Source organism: Octopus sinensis, linkage group LG6 (assembly GCF_006345805.1).
Source record: "Octopus sinensis linkage group LG6, ASM634580v1, whole genome shotgun sequence".
NCBI classification, from domain to species: Eukaryota; Metazoa; Mollusca; class Cephalopoda; order Octopoda; family Octopodidae; genus Octopus; species Octopus sinensis.
This window is the reverse complement of record NC_043002.1, coordinates 50,203,322-50,225,666: the sequence shown is the minus strand read 5'-3', so window position 1 is coordinate 50,225,666 and position 22,345 is coordinate 50,203,322. Positions and strand designations below refer to the sequence as shown.

General features: G+C 38.2%; 1 protein-coding gene across 3 annotated transcripts in view; it reads right to left on the bottom strand.

Annotated features, from left to right (window-relative positions):
* LOC115212984 (zinc finger protein 845-like) overlaps positions 1-22,345 on the bottom strand; it is a 335,566-nt gene that overhangs the window by 73,458 nt on the left and 239,763 nt on the right. Inside the window, exon 1 of one of the 3 annotated variants that reach the window (XM_036503886.1) lies at positions 2,710-2,722. The exons of the other annotated variants lie outside the window; for them this stretch is intronic. The gene's annotated coding sequence lies outside the window, so the exon portion shown is untranslated. Of the gene's footprint in view, positions 1-2,709; positions 2,723-22,345 lie in introns of those variants that run through there. 3 annotated transcript variants of the gene reach the window in all.

Genomic DNA, 22,345 nt, shown 5'->3' with positions numbered 1-22,345 from the left:
TTTATTATCAATATCATCTTAAGAACCACCACCGACCAGAATTTTCCTCAAGCAAAACAATGGGCTCACTTGAATTATTTCCCTTGTCTCATGTGGGGTTTTTTTTTTTTTACCTTTGTATAAATTACTAAAACTGTTCAGAACTCATTTTGTTGCTTGTAAAAGTCTTAGTCTACTGGAGTGATTGAGTAGGTCTGAAAAAAAAAAAAAAAAAAAAACCATGCTTTGCTGATGAGGTTTAATAAGACGGGCACTAGATGCGGCAAATATGGCAGAAGGCTCAGGAAGTCCTTATGCAGGTTAAGAGGCATTTCAATGGGATTTCCAAGTCCTGTCTACTATCATATATGTAGTTCATGTAACATGAAATTGAACATTTATTTGATTTGATAGGAATGAAAAGGCTTCTGGAAGTTTCCATTTTCATGATGAGTGAAAATGCCTGTAGTCAGAGCCTTGCTTTGCAACCTCATGGCTTTAGGTTCAGTCCTACTATGCAGCACTTTAAGCAAGTATTTTCTACTATAGCTCTGAGCTGAATAATGCCCAGTGAGTGAATTTGGTAGATGGAAACTGTATGGAAGCCCATCATGTGTGTGTGATAGTGTGAGTGCGTGTTTGCTCCTCTACCACTCAACAAGTGGTGTTGGTTTGTTTACATTCCTGTGAGTTGGCAGCTTGGCAAAAGAGACTGATAAATAACTACCAGGCTTAAAGAATAAAGTACTAAGATCAATGTGTTCAATTTGGCCCTTTTGGGCAGTGGTCCACTGAAAGAAGAAAAAGATTAAAAAAAATACAGACATGGCTGTGAGGCAACAAACTTGCTTCCCAACCACATAGTTTCAGGATCAGTTCCACTGCATAGCACCTTAACTATATATATATATATATATCTTTGTGCTTGTGTCTGTGTTTGCTCCCACCAGCACCACCATCGCTTGACAACTGATGTTGGTGTGTTTACAGCTCTGTAACTTGGCAGTTTGGCAAAAATGACCAATAGAATAAGTATTAGGTTTACAAAGAATAAGTCCTTGGGTTGATTTGTTTGACTAAAACACCAGCATGGCTACAGTCAAATGACTAAAGCAGGTAAAAAAAAAATAAAAGATATCAAGAATTTACATTTGTGTCCTTTCTGAAGATGGCAAGACTATGGTTACTATTTCCAGCTTGTCAACTTATCAGGCTCCCTCTAAACTCTGTTGTTTACTGTGTACACAGTCTAATTGATTGCTTATATAATTGGAAACAACTATATGAAGACTCTTGTGGCGCATTCACAGGAATTAGAGTGCTGTCTGGAATGTAAACCAAGGGACTCCAAAGAGTAAGAATTTAGTCATGTCTAATCTAGCATTGGTAATTTGAAAATACCTCATGGAAGGAATACCATGCCATGCATAGTTACGTGTTGCCCTTTGGCAAGGCATAGCACCCGTTCAGCTACCCTGCCAGAAATATGGCAGGGTCATGGGACTGGATTATGGTGATTTGAGAAGAAAGAGTGAAAGAGCTCAACTGAGATAATGGTGCTTCTTACATTGATACCGAGTGGAGGAATCCTAGAAATCAAGCATCAGGGTCACAAAGCTCTATCAAGAGAGTAACTGCTATGCGTCCATAGGGGTGGCATCCATGGTTGTGTAATCAGTAAATAAAAGATTCACTATGATTTAGGTTCCCAAATCAAATTCATAATAATGGAATTGGATGGCGACAGAATCACGGGAATGCATGAAAGCAGCGGGGAAAAACAAAAAACAAAAACTATCAGAAAAGTGTAGCTAATTCAAGTAACCCCATTGTATTTCAATGGTACTTTTATCAATCTCAGAGGATGAAAACCAAATTTGACTTCAATGGCATTTGAACCTTTAACACGTTAGTATTCTAATTATTTTGGCAAATGTAATACTTATTTATTCTCATTATTTTGAATTAATCATACATTATCGCTTTGTTTCTAGATTTTGACAACATGATTTCTTATTTTTAGCATGACTTTAATAGAGCATGTGTGAGAAGCTGAATCTGACCAGTTTGAACATACAACAGGTAGAATATGGCCAGTCTAAATGCTAAAGGGTTAAAGACATTGAACTTTAACTCGAACAATTCTTCTAAGGTACAGGCAATAGTGATATAGTCTAGTTTTGGTTAAAGATATTGAATTTCTAACTTGAAAATTTCCTCTAAGGTACAGGCATAGACTAATATAGGGCAATACTGATAGGAGAAGACCAAAGACAATGGGAAGAAGGGAAAAGTATATTGCAACGAAACAGCCACTTGTAGTTGCTCAACCTGAAACAGCAGCCAAGTCTCTCGAGTCACACATTACAACCATCTTTTAAAAGATCTGCCTAATAAATGCTAACCCAGAACTAAAGAACAGCAGCAGGACTGTCACTACAATTACTGACAACAACAGGTCAATAAGAGAGCCTCTATATAGTTGCCAGACCTGGTAGAAATAGTAGCCAAATCGCTCTCAAATAACATCATACTATTATAAAGAAAGAAGGACACATTATATAATGTATGGTCATTACTGAAATGTTTTTGAACAGGGATCACTTGGGGCTAAATACCATTGCTAATAACAACAACAACAACAAACAGTGCAAGTGGTTTTCTTGTGCTTCAAGTGTGATTTCTAAGTCTAAATGGCAATTCCAAAATGCCAAGAGTGTGGAATGAAACTTTCAAGAGAAATTCAAATGTGTGTATGTGTGTGTATGTGAAAGTGTGTGTATGTGAAAGTGGGCATGTATGTGCATAACACAAGTAATCAGAAGAGGACAACCCCCACCTACCACCCTCCAAAAGAATGTGTATATGGAGAGGGTAAAAGAAGACAGAGGAGCACACACATACAGATATATATATATATATGTATATATATATATATATATATGAATGTATGTACACATACGCACATGCATACACAGGCATGCCAGAACACACATACACAAACATCAATATGCCAGCACACAAATACACTACACACCACACACACACAGCTGAAAATAGGTTCAATTATGCAAAAATTCCTTGCTACCACCTTCCAGGACAAAAATAGAAAATAAATGTGGGGGTTTTTTTGGTTTCTTTTTTGTGTGAAATTTTGTTGCTGTTGCTGTTGTTTTGTTGTTGTTGTTGTTGTTGTTGTTGTTGTAGCACTAGACATTTTTGTTGATGTTATCAATATCTCACTAAGAGAGAGCATCAGTGTCAACACCACCATGAATGTGTGAGAGAAAGAGAGAGAGAGAGAGCATAATTCTACATGTGTGTGTATGTGTGTGATTGGAAATATATTGTACCTACAGGTAGCATGTTCCACCCACCCATCCAGGGGCCACCTGCCAAATACACACAGACACACACACACTCACACACATGCACAGTGGGGGTCATGGGGATGGGTGGGACTGGGTGTAGGATTAAACCAAAGTATGCTGTGAGGGGAAAAGTCTCTACTGCACATGATTAGCTTAAAGAATTAAAGAATTTTCTGATTGTTTTTGCTGCTGAAGAAGGGTGAGGCAGAGGATGAAGAAGAAGAGGAGAAGAAATCAGACTGTTGTGTTTAATTTATACCCATTGTGACTGTGCAGTATGTATGTGTACACACACACATGTATATAATTGGGCCATCCCATAAATACAGTTATGTATGTATGCATATGCATACATAGGCATGCCTGAACACACATACATACACACACATCAATATGTCAGCACACAAATAGTTCTTTTTTAATCTAAAATATACTCTCTTTCATTTTCTACAATGCTCTTCCATCCAACTGGTAAACTTGCAAGGCCTCTCTTCCAAAATTCACTTCTCCATGATGAAAAATTCTTCTCCAGTGCTATTCCGACCTCGTCTACAGAATTCATATATTTTGTGTCCATTTTGAAAATTGCAGAATAAATGATAATCAGATGGGGCAATGCCTGACGAATATGGTGGGTGGAGCATCATTTTCCATTCAAACTGCTCCGGCCTTTAGAATGTCGTCCTTGCTGTATGTGGCTGAGCATTATCTTGATGGAAGAACACCTTTCATGTTGAAACCAAAGGTGGTCATTATCCTTCTATCTAGCATTGACTTAAGCTGCTCAAGCTGCTCACAGTAGATCTCCTTTGTTATCATTTGGTTTCCGCTTAAAAGTTCAAAGTGGACTAAACCTTTCATACCCCACCAAACAGATAACACCTTATGTGGGTGCTGGTGTTTCTCCTTTCCCTACCCACTGTTTTCAACACTTGACATTTTTATAGAGAACCCTTTTTTTTTCTTTGTCACCAGTCACTATTTGGTCCAAAAAAGGTTCATTCATTGTTTCAATGTCTACTTTTCCAAAATTCATTGAGGTGGGTTTTCTACGGCTGGATGCCTTTCCCATTGCCAACGTTCACTTAATAATGATGCTGATGATAATAATAATAACAATAATAATAGAGTGCCCAGTAGAACTGTTACAAAAGGTTTGCTTCCTTGGCACAGCCAGAATAATCACAAAAGTATCAGATAGCTGAAAAGAACAGATAGCATGGTACCATAGGCTGCAGGTAGCAAGCCCGCTAAACATGCAAGATTCCAGGAGTTCCAACAAAACTCATGATAAAAAAAAAAAATAATCCTTGTTACTAGAGGCACAAGGCCTGAAATTTTGGGGTAGGGGCTAGTTGATTATATTGACCCCAGTATTTAACTGGTACTTTGCTTTCGTCCTTTCGCAGTTGATAAATTAGGTCAACCATGGCAGAATTTGAACTCAGTAGATCAAGTTAGATGAAAAGCTGTAAAGCATTTTCCTGGCATGGTAATGGCTCTGTGAGTTCACTACCATAAAAATAATAAAAACAACAAAAGCCTATTTACCCGTTACGTGTTTCAGTCACTAGGCTGTGGCCATGCTAGGGCACCACCTTAAAGAATTTTAATTGCATGAACTGACCCCAGTACTTTATTTTTTTAAGCCTGGTCCATTTAGGCTAAACTAAGTTATGTGGATGTAAACACACCAACACTGGTTGTCAAACAGTGGTGGGGGTCAAACACAAACAGAAAGACACAAACACACAGACACATACATATGATGGGATTCTTTTAGTTTCCAATTACTAAATCCACTCACAAGGCTTTGTTCAGCCCAGAGCTCTAGTAGGTGACACTTGCCCAAGGTGTTACACAGCGGGACTGAACCTGGAACCATATAGTTGGGAAGCAAACTTCTTACCACACAGCCCAGGATAAGTTCTTTGAATAATAAACACATTTCCAATCCATAAGTTTCCATCCACCCAGTTTTACTCCCAGGGCTAGGATCAACTGAGAACTGTAGCAGATGATATGATATTTGCCCCAGGTGAATCAAAGTGGGATTGAACACAAGACCTAATTGATTGTGAAGCAAACTCTTTACCCACAGAGCCAATGTGAAAGACACACACCCACACACACAAAGCATACACATAAGAGTACTTCTATGTTTCATCATCCTTTCTTCATACTGTCTCTCTCATTGTTTGTTTTGATGTTGTTGTTGTTGGTATGGTTCAACCATAACATCCAGGGCAGAAAGAAAAATATGAATAGAATTACAATAACAAAACAACAACAACAATAACACTAACAATGGTAATTGTTTTCCGATCGACAATTCCATTCTGAACTTAGTTTGTTCAATGATCAAAGACAAATATACAAACAAACATATAATAATAATAATAATAATAATAATAATAATAATAATTATAAAAAGAACGAAAGATGAACTGAACATGAGATGAAGATGGGGAATGAAAAAGACAAACTAGAACATGAAAAAAAAAAAGAGAAAAGTGCAGAAAGAAAGAACAGAAGAAGAATAACAAAAGAAACATGAACAACTTTAAAACAGTTGAAAGACATTCAGAAGGATGTGTAGAATCATTCACAATTACACAGGTTTTGGTACCCCATCCCTGACCCCTAGGTGCTCAAAGCAGCAATGCAACCGGCAAAACCAAATCCCATAACATCAGCAAATGCAAGTGGACATGGCTGTGTGGAAGAGAAGTTCACTTAACAATGAAGTGTTTCTGGGCTCAATCTTACGGCAAGTTACCTTGGGTTAACCCATTAGCATTTAAACTAGCCATAGCCAGCCTAAATATTCTATCTGATTTGTGTTCAAACAAGCCAGATCCAACAACTCACACCTATCCAACAATGCCATTCTAAAAAAATATATAATCACTTCGTCAAAATCTCAAAGCTACAAGATAATACATGATTAATTCAAAATTGTATGGATAAATAGGGATTACATTTCACACAGTAACCTGAACGCTAAAGAGTTACATAAGTCATGTGAGTGAAATTTGGTAGAAGGAAAAAGTATGAGAGAAATACCCATCATATGTAAGCATGGGCAAGGCCAGTCAGCTGGTCAGAAACAACAACCAAATTCTCTCATCTTAAATAAAAGGGAAGGCAGGAATGGTTCTGGTTGGAGTGTCTCTAACCATAGGCAGCTGAGTCAGGGTTAAACTGGGGCTAAATAACTCCCAACTATCTTTAGCTTTCATCATTTCTTTGTTTCAGTTATCTGACTGTGGCCATCCTGGAGCACTGCCTTGAAGAGTTTAGTCAAACAAATCGACATTCTATCAGTCTTTTTGCTGAACTGCTAAGTTATGAAGATGTAAATAAATCAACACTGATTGTCCAATAGGGGTGGAGCACAAATGAAACACACCCACATAAATACACTCATACGGCTTTGGTCAGCCTGGGCCTAGAATAGCATGACATTTGTGCGAAGTGCCATGCAGTAGGACTGAACCCAGACCCATGTGGTTGAGAAACAATCTTCTTACCATACAGCCACGCCTGCACCTATCTTTATTTTCAAATCCAGACACCACACCACCAATGCAACCACAACCATCATTTTGTATCCATTATTCACTTCTCAAACCACTTATACAACACCACCACCATATAATATACCCGCACCCCCAGCACACCACCCAGGCACCAATCACTGATCATACCATCAGATCTTCAGCAGCCATCCATCTATCATTCACAGCTGAACTTGTCACAGATGAAAGCACAGCACTGAGAAAGAGGGAGGAGTAGCAGAGGCAGACATGTGACCAGACAGATTGGTACCAATGGATAGAAGGATGGATGGATGGATGGTTAACTAGTCAGTGGGGGGGGGTTGAAAGTGGTAGGGAGAGAATGGGAAGGGAGAGGAGATTAATTACAGAGGGATGTGTGTGAGAGAGAGAGAGAGAGAGAGAGAGAGGGAACAAGAAATTAAGGAAATGGGAGATAAGAAACAAGGAGAAAAAAAAAGAGAGGCTGAGAGATAGAAAATGACACAGAATTTGGTGGAGGAGAGATGGAGAGTGGGGAGAGAAGCTATACATTGATGAGAAGTGGATGTCAGAGATATAGAACAGAGATGAGACCAAGTGGCACAAGATTAGTATGAGAGAGATGGAGAGGATAAAGAAATAAGAGAGAGGAGATAAAGGAAAAAGTAAAAAGAGAGAAGGATTGAAAAGGGAAAGCAAATTAAGACTCACAAAGGCTGAGTATGCTTGTTTATTAGATCATCACACTTCTATGTGTGTGCGCCTATGTAAATGCGGGTGTCGTCATATTTAAAACAATAGTATGATGATGATGATGATGCTTGTATCTTTGTTGTCTATCTTTGTCTCTCACCATCGCTTGGCAACCAATGTTGGATTCTTTACTTCCCCCATAACTTAGAGCCTCAGCAAAACAGACTATTAGAATAAGCACCAGGCTTTGAAACAAAAAGTACTGGGGTTGATATATTTGACTAAAAGTGCTTCAAGGTAATGCTCCACCATGACCACAGTCTAATGATCAAAACAGATTTATATATATATACACACACACACACACACACACATAAATACACTCACAAGATTTTGGTCAGCCAGGGGCTACAGTAGAAGACATTTGCTCAAGGTGCTGTGCAGTGGGACTGAACCCAGAACCATATGTATGTATGTGTGTGTTTGTATAGGAGTGACTGTGTGGTAAGAAACTTGCTTCCCAACTACATGGTTCTGGGTTTAGTCCCACTGTATGGCAGCGTCTTCTACAAAGCCTTATGGGTCGATTTGGTAGATGGAATCTGAAAGAAGCCTGTTTTATTTGTATATATTTGTGTGTCTGCGATTGTCTTCCTACTATCACTTGACATACCAACTGATGTTGGTATGTTTATATCCCCTTAACTTAGTGGGTCAGCAACAGAGACTGATAGAATAAGTACTAGGCTTACAAAGAATAAGTCCTGGGTTCGGTTTGTTCTACTAAAGGCATGGCTGCCGGCAAATGACTGAAACATGTAAAAGTATAAAAGAAAAGAAATAGGTGCAGGTATGGGTATATGGTAAGAATTTTGCTCCCCAAACACATGGTCCCGTTCCACTGTGAAGCACCTTGAGCAAGTGTATTCTACAATAGCTCTGGGCAGACCAAAGCCTTTGTAAAAAGATTTAGTGGACGGAAACTGAAAGAAGCTTGTTGAATACACAAGTGTGTGTTCGTATTTGTGTGTACTTTGTTTGGACAAGTCATATATGCAATGTTTTGTTTCCACCTTCTGCGAAAGACATGTCAGGCCATGGTAAATATTACTTTGCTAGGAAGCAGATGAGAGTTAGCAATGGAATGGGCATCTGGCCATAGAAAATCTGTTCCTCAAATTCTATTTGACCAATATAAATATTGAAAAGTGGAAGCTAAATGCTGATGATGATAATTAGAACAAGGTTTTTGCTATCAAGAAATGAATATTTGAAATGAATGCTTGAAAATGTCACAAAATGATACAATCTTTTAAACATGCAACAAAATTTAACAAAGAAAAACTTTGCAATGACTATCGTTACCATATTCACAGTACCACTCTTCGAAAAGGATATTACCTAAATGAACTGATGTATGGATACAGACAGAAATACCTCTAGTGGCAGAATTGAGTGACCGTCAAAGGGAAGAGGAGATAATTGGAAGAAATAATGGATAGGAATGTGTTGCTGTTATGACAGGATTACAAATAATTTTGAACTGAACTGAAACACCTAAACTGTGCAAAGATCCAAAGAGATGATATAGACACATTCAGTATAAAACGATGAATAATAATATATATGATTTTATGGACGTATATTTTGGAACTTTTGCATAAATTAGGCACAAACTGACATATATTCACAGATAAGTGTATGTGTGTGTGCACAAGTGTACAGTTAGACATATAAAAACATGTACATAATTACTATACAGTCGCAAGTTCAGACAGTGAAATAGAGATGTACATACAGAAAAAAATACACACATGAACAGACATGGTATATACATCAACACAAGCACAGACTTATGCAAAGGCAAGAGACACTTACATGCACACACAGAAACAAAGGCAGAACACATACAGCTACAGCTACACATATGCACGCACAAAAACACACCAACATATATGTATATATACTCCCTCACACAGCTACATACACAAATAAAGCTATATGTCTATCTATCCATATATACATATATATATACATACACTTATTCACACACACACTCACATACAAGTGCACACAGAGTCAACAAACGACAGAGAAGCAGCAGCATGGACACACACACAAGCATGTATATACGTATACAGACATGTATATACATACAGACATGTATATACATATACATACACTCACAGCTAGCTACAGATACAAACACAGCTACACAGAATCACAGACAGCTATCTACACACACAGAGGCACACACAGCCAACAGACCCAGGAATACAATCACGCACCAACTCTGCTACACACACACACACACACACACACACACAAATACACACAAGCACAAAAACACACACGCAGATCAATGGCTGGCCTGCAAATTCTGACCGTTTATAAAGCCATACGCAGCAACTGTTTGGGACTGCTGTTTAAATCATTGAGGCAGTCAATATTGATTGACAGTTCTGGAGTGGTGTGCAGTAGAATTCTACTGGCGTTGTGCATGCAATAGGCAGCTGAAAGTAGCTGCGAGTTTTATTAATAATACTCAGCTGCCAAGTTATTCAATAATTCCATCATGATGAAGTTCAATAGACCACGTCTATCAAGATGGACTGGGTAAAGACTAGGCATAGATCAGTTTAGCTTTGCTGGTTTGCTGTGCCTGTCTGTCTGCCTGTCTGCCTGTCTGTCTGTCCATCCATCAGTCAGTCTGTCAGAGAGAGAGAGAGAGAAAGACAGACAGACAGACCAACAGTCAGTCAGTCTCATCAAAGTAATAGCTGTGAAGAGGTGGTGCGGGGGAAGAGTGAGATGGGAGTGGGGGGTTGTCCCTTTTGTGTTTGAAAGATTCTGGGCCAGAGAAAGAGAAAAAGGAATAAGGGGAGAGAGATGGAGAGGGAGAGAGAGAGGGAGATAGGTGGATGCATGGATGTGTGAGTATACTGGTAAGATGAAAAGACAGAGAACAGTGTGTCAGGGGAGGAAGATGGTTACATTGAGAGATAGACAGATAGATAGATAGATAGATAGAGAGAGAGATACATACATACATACACACATAAAAAGTAGAAGGTAAAGAGTTGCAGAAACATATATATATATATACACACACACACAGACTCTCATGCACATATGTGTGCATGTAAGTAAATATATATATATATATGTATGTATGTATGTATGTACACACACCACACATATATATATATATATATATCAATCAAAAAGAGACACACACAGGGAGACTCTGTGTGTGTGTGTGTGAGAGAGAGAGAGAGAGAGAGAGAGAGAGAGAGAGAGAGAGAGAGAGAGAGAGAGAGAGAGAGAGAGAGAGAGAGATAAATGCAGATACATAAACTGATAGACAGAAGGGACAAAAGGAAATATTAAGAGACATTACATGAAATTTAGAGAGGGACACCTACAGGTGGGTGGGTTTGAGAGTGGATTGATGGATAGACGGAGATGGGCAGATATACAGAGATAGATTAATAGACAGATAAACTAATACACACACACACATATACATACACACACACATTTATATATGCATGTATTTATGTATGTGCATGCGTGTGTGTGTGTGTGTATATATATATATATATATATATATATATATATGGAGAGAGTGAGACACACACATACAGATGTACAGTAATGGCAAGATAAGAGGCAGATAGCAAGGAAGTGGTTGGGTGGAAGACACAGGAGATGGCGGAGTTCCAAATGATAAGCTCCAAACTGAAGTAGCTCGTGTTGATTGGTCATGTGACGTGACAGTTACTTCCATTAAAGAGTGATGATGATGATGATGATGATGACGATGGTGATGATGATCATGTTCTTGATTGTGCTGCTGCTGCTGATGATGATGATGATGATGAAGTTGGTGATGACTCCCGATGATGATGGTGTCAGTTTTGATGATGTTCAATTTTGAATGATAATGAAAAGGGGTTATAAATTCTAGCCAGCAAGTTGGGGTGGCATGGATGGAGAAAAACCCTGTGATAATCACAATGACGGCAATGATGATGGTGGTGATGATGATGATGATGATGACAACCATGAAGATGAACCCCCCCCCCACCCCCACCGATAGTGGTGATGGGGAAGATGATAGCAACAAGGAATGACAATAAAACAAAAAGGAGAGTTTAAAGAGCTGGGGTATATGGAGTTTGACAACATGGATTGTTACATGGCACTAAGTACACAGCAAATAATGTGTGAGAGAGAGAGGGGAGCAAGAGGTGGAGAGTGAGAGTGAGAAAAGGAGAGTGCAGGCGAATGAGTGAGTGTATGCACAAATGAGTGCTAAAGTAACAGCTTGAAAAGCATGTTTTTGCATGCATAAATATGTTTGTGTAGAGCACATTACTGCAGGTTTGTGTGTGTGCGTGAATGTGTATAGAGGTATGCTTAAATTGTCTCTTGTGTTCTATCGCGTCTCAGACAACCAGGACTGAATGCACTGCCAAACCTAGGATTGGAACTACTGAATGAGCAACCGCATCTTCCCACCAATAGATCAGTTATAAATAATAAAACTGAAGCTTCAATGCCTCAACAAACCATCCCCACATACGAGGGGTCCCTATTGGGAGGCTACAGCCAGTAATTTTTCTCCATGGATTAAAAAACAGAATACAAAACGTGTATACACAATAAAGCTGCCGCCACCATCATCATCATCATCCTTCAACATCTACTTTTCCTTGATATCACTTGGCTTCAATTGCTCAAAAGACTACAGAATAAGTTTTGCATCAATTTCTCATTACACTAATGATAATAATTATTATTATTACTACTATTTCTTTTTTGGGGAAGCAGGGTAGTTGATTACATCAACCCCAGAATTTCACTGGTACTTAACTTATCGACCCCGAAAGGATGAAAGGCAGGATCGACTTTGGCGGAATTTGAACTCAGAATGTAGTGCAGACAAAATACTGCTAAGCATTTTGCCCAGCATGCTAACGATTCTGCCAGCTTGCCGCCTTAATAATAACCATGATAACAATTAGTTTCAAATTTTTGGCATAAGGCTTGCAATTTAGGGATGGTGTAAGTCAATTATGTTGATCCCAGTACTCAACTGGTACTTATTTCATCAACCTAAAAAAAATGAAAGGGAATATCAACTTTGAACTACATTTGAACTCTGAACATAAAGACAGACAAAATGCCACTAAAAATTTTGCTTGGTATGATGACTATTCTGCTACCTCACTACCTCAGATATAATAATAACAATAATAATAATGATAATAATAATAATGATAATGATTATTATTATATTATTATTATTATTATTATTATTATCATCATTTCAAATTTTTGCCACAAGGGCAGTTTTGGGGAGATGGGGATGAGTTGATTACATCAATCCCCCAGTGTATCACTGGTACCTCAAAAAGATGAAAGAAAAAGTCAACCTCAGCTGAATTAGAACTGAGAACATAGTGATGGACAAAATACCACTAAGCATTTCATCCAGCGTGCTAACAATTCTGCCAGCTCACTGCCTTAATAATGATGGTGATAATAATAATAATAATAATAATAACAATAATAATCCTTTCTATTATAGGCACAAGGCCTGAAATTTGGGAGAGGGAATTTGAATTGAGAATGTAAAGACAGACAAACTGCCACAAAGGATTTTGCCTGGTGTACTAACAATACTGTCAGCTTGTTGCCTTCTCAATAATAATAATAATAATAATAATAATAATAATAATAATAATAATGATGATGATGATGGTAATACAAGACCTGCTACAGTATACTGCTAATGCAGAAGGATTTACCAACAATGGAGTTGAGAGTCCAGAAACTTCAGTGGCTTCTATGCCAGAAGTATGGATACGAGGTAACAGGTGCTTGGTACCAACATACACTGGAAAAGGTAATGTACGAAAATGGGATGGCAAAGATCCTCTGGGACTTTCACTTCCAGACAGACAAGATGTTAGAGAACCAGAGTCTGGATATAGTAACCTTTAGGAGGAACAAACAAGAATGCTTAGTAAATCAATGTGGCAGCACCAGGAGATCAACATATTATCAAGAAAAAAGGTTGATAAATATAGTGACCTAAGAGATTGCTAAGATGTAGCAGCTGCAAGAGACAAGCATAAGGATTGCTCCTATTGCTATCGGAACATTGGGTTCTTTACCACCCAGCCTGAAGAAACCCCTGGAAACTTTAGAAAAATACTCTACAAAGTTGGTGTATGGCAAAAATTGGCTTTACTTGGAACTGCATGCATATTGCAAAGAAAAGGACTGTCTGTCTGAAGTCCTTGTCGTGACTTGACAGATAGTAGAAATCCCTAGGTTCACACAATATCTTCAATCTACATCACAATATTGAATACTGTATGGCATCTTCAATAACGATGCAAACCATTTTACCAAAGTACATTAATATGCATAAAATATGCTATTTCAATATAATGTTCTTTGGTAAAATAGTTCTATTATTATTATTATCGTTAAGCTGGCAGAGTCATTAGCACACAAGACAAATTGCTTGGCTTTACAGTTCAAATTCTGCCAAAGCCAAGATGGCATTTTAACATTTTGTGGTCGATGAATTGAGCAGGGGGGGGGGGGGCAATGTAATCAACTAGCCACCTTTCCTCAAAACGTCAGGCCTTGTGCCTATAGCAGAAAAGATTACTATTATCATCATTATTAAAGTGGTAAGCAGGCAGAAATATTAGCATGTTAGACAAAATGCTTAGAGGTATTTTGTCAGACTTTATTATGCTCTGAGTTCAAATTCCACCACGGTTCACTTTGCCTTTCATCCTTTCAGAGATGATAAAGTACCAGTTGAACACTGGGGTCAATGTCATTGACTAGTCCCCTCCTACTTGAAGAAAGGATTATCGTTATCATTATTATTATTAAGGTGGTGAGCTGGCAAAAATATCGGCATGCTTAGTGGTACTTCGCCTGTCTTCATGTTCTGCATTCAAATTCCACCAAGGTCAACTTTGCCTTTCATCCTTTAGGAGTCAATTAAAACTAAGTACCAGTTACACACTGGAGTCAATGTAATCAACTTAATCCCTTCTCCCAAATTTCAGGCCTTGTGGCTACAGTAGAAGATATTATTATTATTATTAGGCATTAGGAAGGGCATCCAGCTGTAGAAACGGCCAAATCAAGATTGGAGCCTGGTGCAGCCATCTGGTTCGCCAGCCCTCAGTCAAAATCGTCCAACCCATGCTAGCATGGAAAGCGGATGTTAAACGATGATGATTATTATATTATTATTATTATATTATTATTATTATTATCATCATTTCAAATTTTTGCCACAAGGGCAGTTTTGGGGAGATGGGGATGAGTTGATTACATCAATCCCCCAGTGTATCACTGGTACCTCAAAAAGATGAAAGAAAAAGTCAACCTCAGCTGAATTAGAACTGAGAACATAGTGATGGACAAAATACCACTAAGCATTTCATCCAGCGTGCTAACAATTCTGCCATCTCACTGCCTTAATAATGATGGTGATAATAATAATAATAATAATAATAATAACAATAATAATCCTTTCTATTATAGGCACAAGGCCTGAAATTTGGGAGAGGGAATTTGAATTGAGAATGTAAAGACAGACAAACTGCCACAAAGGATTTTGCCTGGTGTACTAACAATACTGTCAGCTTGTTGCCTTCTCAATAATAATAATAATAATAATAATAATAATAATAATAATGATGATGATGATGGTAATACAAGACCTGCTACAGTATACTGCTAATGCAGAAGGATTTACCAACAATGGAGTTGAGAGTCCAGAAACTTCAGTGGCTTCTATGCCAGAAGTATGGATACGAGGTAACAGGTGCTTGGTACCAACATACACTGGAAAAGGTAATGTACGAAAATGGGATGGCAAAGATCCTCTGGGACTTTCACTTCCAGACAGACAAGATGTTAGAGAACCAGAGTCTGGATATAGTAACCTTTAGGAGGAACAAACAAGAATGCTTAGTAAATCAATGTGGCAGCACCAGGAGATCAACATATTATCAAGAAAAAAGGTTGATAAATATAGTGACCTAAGAGATTGCTAAGATGTAGCAGCTGCAAGAGACAAGCATAAGGATTGCTCCTATTGCTATCGGAACATTGGTTCTTTACCACCAGCCTGAAGAAACCCCTGGAAACTTTAGAAAAATACTCTACAAAGTTGGTGTATGGCAAAAATTGGCTTTACTTGGAACTGCATGCATATTGCAAAGAAAAGGACTGTCTGTCTGAAGTCCTTGTCGTGACTTGACAGATAGTAGAAATCCCTAGGTTCACACAATATCTTCAATCTACATCACAATATTGAATACTGTATGGCATCTTCAATAACGATGCAAACCATTTTACCAAAGTACATTAATATGCATAAAATATGCTATTTCAATATAATGTTCTTTGGTAAAATAGTTCTATTATTATTATTATCGTTAAGCTGGCAGAGTCATTAGCACACAAGACAAATTGCTTGGCTTTACAGTTCAAATTCTGCCAAAGCCAAGATGGCATTTTAACATTTTGTGGTCGATGAATTGAGCAGGGGGGGGGGGGCAATGTAATCAACTAGCCACCTTCCCTCAAAACGTCAGGCCTTGTGCCTATAGCAGAAAAGATTACTATTATCATCATTATTAAAGTGGTAAGCAGGCAGAAATATTAGCATGTTAGACAAAATGCTTAGAGGTATTTTGTCAGACTTTATTATGTTCTGAGTTCAAATTCCACCACGGTTCACTTTGCCTTTCATCCTTTCAGAGATGATAAAGTACCAGTTGAACACTGGGGTCAATGTCATTGACTAGTCCCCTCCTACTTGAAGAAAGGATTATCGTTATCATTATTATTATTAGGTGGTGAGCTGGCAAAAATATCGGCATGCTTAGTGGTACTTCGCCTGTCTTCATGTTCTGCATTCAAATTCCACCAAGGTCAACTTTGCCTTTCATCCTTTAGGAGTCAATTAAAACTAAGTACCAGTTACACACTGGAGTCAATGTAATCAACTTAATCCCTTCTCCCAAATTTCAGGCCTTGTGGCTACAGTAGAAGATATTATTATTATTATTAGGCATTAGGAAGGGCATCCAGCTGTAGAAACGGCCAAATCAAGATTGGAGCCTGGTGCAGCCATCTGGTTCGCCAGCCCTCAGTCAAAATCGTCCAACCCATGCTAGCATGGAAAGCGGATGTTAAACGATGATGATTATTATTATTATTATTATTATTATTACTTTTGTTAATGCAATGAGAGATAATACAATTGGTGCAAAACTTATTCAGTAATCTTTAGAGCAATTGAAACAAACATCACTGGTATCATCATCATTATCATCATCAAAGCGATGTTTGTTTTCAGTCTTCCAGTGAAAATCATGCTGGGTTATTGGAAAATGGCAATTTGCTTAGAAACAGGTGGAGGGTCAAGTTTAAAAGAAAACCAAGAAACCACATAAAATAACCCATTGTAACATTTATTCTACCCAAATTTTACAGACAGTCCCTTGTCATCTTCACCATTCTGAATGCAGTAAACCCAAAGGAAATATACAACCAACGAAGTTATTGTTTATCATCATCATCATTATCATTTAATGTCCATTGTCCATGCTGGCATAAGTTGGACAGTTTGAACAAGGCTATTAAGCTGAGGGGTTGTACGAGACCCCAGTCTGATTTTGACATGGTTTCTACAGCTGGATGCCCTTCCTAATGCCAACCACTCCAAGAATGTAATGGATGCCTTTATGTATCACCAGCATGGGTGCCAGTTGCATGACACCAGTATCTGCCATGACTATGATTTCACTTGGTTTTATGGGTCTTTTTCTCAAGAGCGGCATATTGCCAATGGTCAGAGTCACAAGTTAATATTTTTAGATATTAAACAAAAAGTTATTTTTAATAAAGTGCTCAACCAGGTATTCTTTCCTTTTTTGCTCTTTGCTTCAGTCACTGGACAGCGGCCAATCTGGGTACTGCCATGAGGGGCATATATATATATATATATATATATATATATATATATACAAGGTATTGGCCAGCCTGGAGTTACAGTAGAAGACATTAGCCCAAGGTGCCATGGATTTGAACTGAGCTTTTGCCATGTGCTTCCAAAGCAAGCTCCTTAACTATACAGCCATATATGGATTTTTTTTACAAGTACACACCCAGTAAGAGACATGGCTTCAAATAGCACAGGAACTGTGAGGTGTAATGAGAAAATAATTACCAGAAGAATTAAAAATAGAATTGAAATTTGGTGAGATAAATAATTTGAGAAGGCAGGGATCCTTTGGCAACTGTGTGTGTGTGTGTGTATCATCATCATCATAATCATTTATTGTTAAGCATCCATGCTGGTATGTACTGGACAGTTTGACAGGAGCTGGCAAGCCAGAAGACTGCATCAAGCTACACTGTTTTGGTATGGTTTTTACAGCTGGATGCCCTGCCTAATGCCAACTGTCTTACAGAGTGGACTGATGCTTTTCGTGTGGCACCAGCATCAGCACCAGTGATGTCTGTTGAGGCATGGTTTTTATGGCTGCATACTCTTCCTAATGCCAAAGTGGGCTGGGTGCTTTTAAAGTAGCACTAGTCAGTACAGGCAAGGTCTGCTTTGGCATAGTTTTTACAGCTGGATGCTTTTCCAAATACCAACCACTTTACAGGGTGAACTGGATGCTTTTTATGTAGCACTAGCAAATCACCAAGTAACTTGCAAGACAAAGTTTCTTTGAGAAGAGGGGATTATTGGAAGTGGTGGCCTGGTGCCAAGGGATGAAAGATAAGGGTAAGACATGGGGACAGAAACAGATGTCTTATTGTAGATGAGGTAGATGGTTACTCTAGTTAGAGAGCAAGAGAGAGCAATCAGGAACAAGAGAAGGTGAGGGTGGAAGAGAGCAAGAGTAAGAGAGAGAGTAAGGGTAAATCTTCTACTCACTGATCTATAGTATAAATGACTCTGACTTTTCTATTTGTAAATAGAGACTAATAAAGTATTTCTTATACCTATTGAAACACATGGCCTAATCTGAATTCTCAACACTAAGTTTTCAGTATTTGTCTAAAGCGTTTGAGACTGCCCTTGGTACTATGATACACATTTCTTGTTCCAAGTGATGTAAAACCTTCCAGCAACATTTCATCTTAATTCCTCTGCCAAACACCAGCTCAAAAACAACTAAGATATTTTACTAAATTTTCAAATTAACTGAAACAAAACTGGATGTCTTTAAACAGAAATATGGTAACAAAAGGATCAAAGGCTATAGATGCACTGTGTCATTTTTGATACTAGTTGCACAGGTCCTAGTGATTAGAAGGTTAGGTTTATGATTAGATGGTTATAGGTTCAGTTCCTGAACTGGGCGGTGTGTACTGTGTCTTTGAGCCAGGCACATCATTCCCTATCGCTCAAGTTACATTCTATAGTCAAAGAAGATTTCTAGTAAGTAGTCTACTCATCTACGAATTTTGATGTTTTTCACTAGATCTGCATAGGACCACTTTCAGCATTTTGTAGCAACCACATAAAAAAAGCATTATATCAAAGAGCTGAGTGAGGAAACGATAAACAGGTGATGACTGAAGCAATGTACTGACAAAAGCAAGCAGAGTTAATAAGTCTAAAGAACAACAGCAACTACTACTACTACTACTACTTGTACTTTTTATTGCTTGTTATTCTATTACATCAGTCAACACTTTACAACCTTTGATGGCCCAAATTAACATTAGAGGTCACTTCACTTAAAAGCATTATGTTTCTTGAAATTTAGTACAATGTTCTTTTGCTTCAAATCCACAATATAAAGTGACACTACAAGTTGACCTGTACAAGATATAACTCTTTAATTTAATATAAAACAACTATTAAACGTCTATGGAATTACATTTGTGCATATGCTCCTTGACCCAGCAGGTTAAATGCCAAAATGTGGTTTGGTCCCAGACTGGATTTATGATCAAAGGTGTTCAAGACAACCTTCTCTTTGGCATTATATATCTATAACTACAATCTCCAACGTGTCCCACCTTCTTTTCATATCAATAGAGTGTAATTTAAGGAATATTTTGGCTGTTATTTTTTGCAGCTTAAGTGATCATATACAGGTTCCTTGCAGACAAGAATACACCATCATGACATCCCAAACTTGACTATTTTTTCCTTCTTTTCTGCGTTGCTATCCAATATGTCTTTCCCTCTTTTTGTGACAAAAGGGAGTAATTTAAGAAATGTTTGACTGTTATTTCTTGCAGGTCAAGTTCTGCTGACATTTTGAAGCATTTGAGAGAGAACATTCAGCAAAAGTGACCAGTTCTGAGGAGCATGAAGAATCGGATTCTTCATCAGGCTCTCCTGACTCCTGATTTTCTCGCCAAAAGCTTCCTCATCCATCCTATTCGCCAAATGTAGCACCTGCAGACTTCCGTCTCTTCCCCAAGATGAAAATGCATTAGTTGAGATGCAGGGGTGATTCACATTGAACCTTTTCCTAAGAATTTTTCAAGCCCGTAGCAGAATAATGCCTCCCATGCACACACGCAAACAAACTTCTGATGACCCACTGCCTAACCATCTTCATCCATCAGCCAATGAGCCCATTTTTCAAATTTATCTTGTATTATTTTTCTTGCTTTTTTGTTGTTTTTGGTTTTTGCATTTTTAGTCACTGAGTCTGAGATATAAGGTGGCAGCAATTCCCAGAAATTCTTTCCCTCCAAGAAATATGGAAGGAAAGACAATAAGAGAAGAGAGAGAGAGAGAGTGGAGTGGAGTGAAAGGGGGGACGCTTTGAACTACAGTCAGATGTAGACAAAAATGGAGGGTCGAGAAATTTAGCTTAGAGCTTCATTGCAACCTTAACAACATAAATAATGTAACAAATATAGAAAAAAAAAAAAAAAAAAAAAAAGAAAGAGGGGAAAAAAAAAAACAATATAAATCAGAAGCCAATAGATCAATAAAATATATTCATAAGAAATTATAGCAATCATCATCACCATCGACTACAAACTAAAGAGGAGATAGGAAAAAAAATATATATAATAAGCAGGCTTGCTGTTTTAGTGTTTTAAGAGAGAATAAATAAGAGTTGAGATGAGAAATGTCCAAGTGTGAGCAGCAGCAGCAACAATAATAACAATAATAACAACAACAACAACAAAATCGATAGAAACTGATGACAGTTTAACAAGCAGAAATGGACGAGCCCTTCACAAACAATTACTTTCAAACTAGACAATTGATTTCCATCGATAACAGCAAAAGTCAGCGGTGTGTGCAGAAATGCATGGCAAAAGGTTATTATTTTCTAATTACATTATAACCGTTCATTCAAATTTATTGGTAATCATACTGAGATTAACAAACACAGACGGCGACGTTGACAACAACAACAACAACAACGTAAGCAATAACGACAGCAACTACAACATCAACAAAGATATTTCAACTGGAGGGTTTCAGCTATGTTACTGAGAAAAGATGTTGAACTAATGAACAGATAGTCAGTTGCTCCTGATGATGATGATGATGATGATGGGGATGATAATTGCAATGATGGTAGATGATTGTTGTTATAATTATTATTACTAATAATGTGAGATACAGACAAAAATGAAGTACAAGCTTGATTATCCTCAGAGTTCAAATCTCACTCAAGCCAACAATGTTGTTGTTGTTGTTATTGAGGCGACAAGCTGGCAGAATCATTAGCACACCAGCTGAAATGTTTAGATGTATTTCGGCTGTCTTCACGTTCTGTGTTCAAATTCTACCCTGGTTGACTTTGCTCTTCATCCTTTCAGGGTCGATGAAATAAGTACCAGTGGAGCACTGGGGTTGACATATTCAACTATCCCCCTTCCACAAATTTTAGGCCTTGTGCCTTGTGCCAGTGGCACGTAAAAAGCACCATCTGAACATGGCCAATGCCAGCGCTGCCTTGACTGGCTTCCATGCTGGTGGCACGTAAAAAGCACCAACCGATCGTGGCCGTTCCAGCCCCCCCTAGCACCTGTGTCAGTGGCACATATGAAGCACCCACTACACTCACAGAGTGATTGGCATTAGGAAGGGCATCCAGAAGTAGAAACACTGCCAGATAAGACTGGAGCCTGGTGCAGCCTCCTGGCTTCCCAGGCCCTGGTCAAACCATCCAACCCATGCTAGCATGGAAAACGGATGTTAAACAATGATGATGATGATGATGATTAAAATTGAAGCAGCAAGTTGGCAGAATCGTTAGCACGTCAGGCAAAATGCTAATCAGTATTTCCATTTTCACATTCTGAGTTCCACCAAAGTCAACTTTGCCTTTCATCCTTTTAGGGTTGATAAATGAAGTAGCAGTGAGACATTGAGGTCAATATAATCAACTAGTTCCCTCACTGAAAAAATTGCTATCCTTGTGCTGCAACAGCAGCAGCATCAACATCATCATTAAGGTGGCGAGCTGGCAGAATCATTATCACACTAGGCAAAATGCTTAGCGGCATTTCGTCCATCTTTGCGTTTTAAGTTAAAATTCTGCTGAGGTCAACTTTACCTTTTAATCCTTTCGGGAACAATTGAATGAGTACCAGCTGAACACCGGAGTCGATGTTTCTCCCTGAAATTTCTGATTTTGTGGAAAAATTTTTAATTATTATTATTATTAGTAGTAGTAGTATTGTTGTTGAGTGAGAGAGCAGCAT